Below are 3129 nucleotides of genomic sequence, written 5' to 3' on the forward strand. Positions count from 1 at the left end.
GTCTTAGAATTCAAATTCCAATTCTGAATTTTACCAATAAACACCATCATGACTAAACTCCCATTTTAAATCTTAAACTCTGAAACATAATAGTATTTAGAGATGGTATAACCTAAGATGCTTTTATTCCATTACATTGTTTTTCATATCTTTATGCATATATTTAACAGAAATACAATCTATTCCCGCTGCCATTTGTTCCATTATGTAATTTGAAGTAACATACTAGGTTTTTTCCTTTATTAATGCTTCCTCTTATTTTTATGAATAGCATTTCACACATTTTGTAACACCATGTCTAAAATCTCCAATTCCATCCTTTATCCAAGAGGCAAAGTATTACAATTGTCATTAAAGGTAGAATCATCTTTTATAAACAACTTAACGTTTATTTATTAATTAATACAGTAGCGTATGTCTGATTCTCAGAATATGGAGCTAAAGGATGCTTTCATACTGGAAAATCAACTACATAATATTATACAATATGTTCAAATGTGTATATTGAAGAACTCTGTAGAATTTTAATCCAAATCCACTCTGCTTGTTACATAATGTCTTGGGAGAACCACTGACAGAGATAGTGCCCTCATGATCACATCATGAGTCTCCTCAGGATTAACTCTTATAAAGGCAGTTTTGGTTATGCTGATCCAAGTAATGGAGTGGTGGCAGGTTTGGTGAAGGCAAAGCTTTGCTTTTAGCCTCCCCAAATGAAACTAAATTGATTGGCTTGATTTAGGAGGGTTTGGAAAAACCCAGGAATTATCTTCCAGAGAATTTCTGCCATAAGAGTTGTGCTCCTGAGAGTATGTACCATCGTTAGGAATGGATCTCTCATCATCTGTCCACGATTGGAGGATTGCTTTCTCTGATGAAATCTTTACATCTCCTGGTAAAGGGGAAGCTGTAGTACGACAAACAGCCTTGCCATTTGGTGACAGATGGGGATGTCTTGTGTATGTTGCAGTAAATTTCGTGAAGTGCAATCTTGTACTTGTGCTGTCTTTCCCAAGGTCTTCAATGCATCCGCCTGGGGCACAGGGTTTCTTGATTGAAGTTGGGGTTTTCAGTCTTCTTAGCTTGTACTTGAGTCACCAGATGCAAATTAGACATTTCTCTCTTCAGTTCCCAGTATACATGCTGCATATTATCACTTGAAATGCTTAATCTCTGGAGATCTCTGCTTTTCAGATTGTCTTCCTGATAGGGATCTGTTTGTTTGGCTTTTTGTAGTTCTATTTTGAGATCACTACATTCTTTTCTTTCTTTTTCTTTTTTATTAAATGATAGCTGTGTACATTAATGCAATTATGGGGTACAGTGTGGTGTTTGCATATACAATTTGAAATATTGTCATCAAACTGGTTAATATAACCTTCATGTCATTTTCTTAGTTACTGTGTTAAGACCTTTATATTCTACTCTTAGAAAGATTCACTTGGACTCTTGTAGGATAAACCATGGAGGTGATCCCATCACTACATTCTTTTCTTATCAGTTCCAGCTCTTGTTCCAAACCATGAATCTTCAGGTCACAGCTCAATTTTTCCACCTCCCAGTTTGATGAAGGTGGATTTAAATTCCTCATCACCTGCTGAGTTTCCACCTCTGTCCTTAGCTGAGGAGTTCTACTTCTTTAGACTGTAGCTGTTCATTCAATACTTTCAAAGATTCAGCGTTGTCTTTATTCATTTTATCCAATTTGCTCTTCAAATTATTTCCATCAATGCAAACCTCTCCATACGCATGCTAGGCCTTATTTACTTGTTCTCATCCCACAGAACTTGTTTCTTCATCTAATCGAGCTCCGCTAAGCTTTTCTTCCAAAAACCTTATACTTTTCTTTAATAATGAGTTCTCCTTTTCTGAATCCTTAAGTGGTTTTTCAATGTCTTCATATTCAAGGACAAGAGCAAAATGTCTTGTCACTCATCTCCTGAATATATTAAAATTGGAGTCACTGTGTCTCTTCTTTTGCCATTTTCATGGTTCAGAATGTAGATACCATCTTCCACCACTGTATCCACGACAGCCCTAAGTCAGGCTATGTAGGGCCGCCCCCAGGGCCACAAAGTTTGGCCTCCCTAGTGTTTGGGAAAGGACCGAAACCAAACTGGGTCGCTGGGGGTCACCAAGGGCTTCCGGCTTCCTCGAAGACGCTATCGCTTCCCCAGCAAAAGTAATCACGGCAGGTGCGCCTCGGAGGGATTCCCATTTCTTCTGTCTCGGCTATGCCATGCCTGGCACAGCCCTGTCCTGCGGCAGTGGCCCTGGAGGCTCTGAAAGGAGGGCCCCTTTAGGTGTAAATTTTATAGGACCTCCTGAATCTAGATTTATAATCAATATGTTATCAAACAAAACACCCCAGACTATCTGTTTACAGTGAAGAATTTATTTTTCCAAATATGTAAATTAATTTAAATCAAGGACTTAATTTATAAATGATTCAAATACTAAAAACAAACAAGAAAAAATTTTTAAAAATCCAAGAAAACAAAACCGTTATTACAAGAAAAAATAGTTACAGTTGGTGGTCTTTGTAACAATGGCTGCAAGACCTTAGCATGAGAAATGCTAGGTCTCTTGTTTTCCTGGCAGAAACTACACATGTTGGATAAAAATGTTTTCAACCTACCAGAGAAGCGCAGAGATAAGGGCAAAATGAGCAGATATACAATATTTAACTGGCATGCGTGGAACAACAGGGGTCTTTGCTTTTGAAAAGTTGGTTGCAAAATAACATTAATGTAAGTCAATGAAGGATGCTTTTCAGAATTGATCTGTATCCGAAATCAAAAACAAATGCAAGCTAACACAAAATGGCAATGGAATACAGTGATGTGAAGAATCATACGATGGTGATTTAAGAACATATTTGTAAAACCTTCTCTCTATAACCTGTTGAAAGATACCTTTTATGATCTAATATTCTAAGGCCATTATATGGAAAACAAAGTCTATACATTTTATACGTACACACACACACACACACACACACACAATACGTTTGTCTCTATATGCCAATACCTAGAATACCTGGGAAGTCAACTTTCTAGGAACACAACAACCCCCTGAACATGGTTTCTGAATATCATTTTCCACTGAGAAGAACTATAAATCCCCCAA

General features: G+C 37.3%; 1 pseudogene; it reads right to left on the minus strand.

Moving 5' to 3' along the window:
- Nucleotides 1-618: 618 nt before the first annotated feature.
- The window catches only part of LOC100952931, a 92212-nt pseudogene continuing 89701 nt past the window's right edge, over nucleotides 619-3129 (minus strand).

Source organism: Otolemur garnettii, unplaced genomic scaffold, assembly GCF_000181295.1.
Source record: "Otolemur garnettii isolate 467f Iridium unplaced genomic scaffold, OtoGar3 scaffold00036, whole genome shotgun sequence".
Taxonomy (NCBI): domain Eukaryota; kingdom Metazoa; phylum Chordata; class Mammalia; order Primates; family Galagidae; genus Otolemur; species Otolemur garnettii.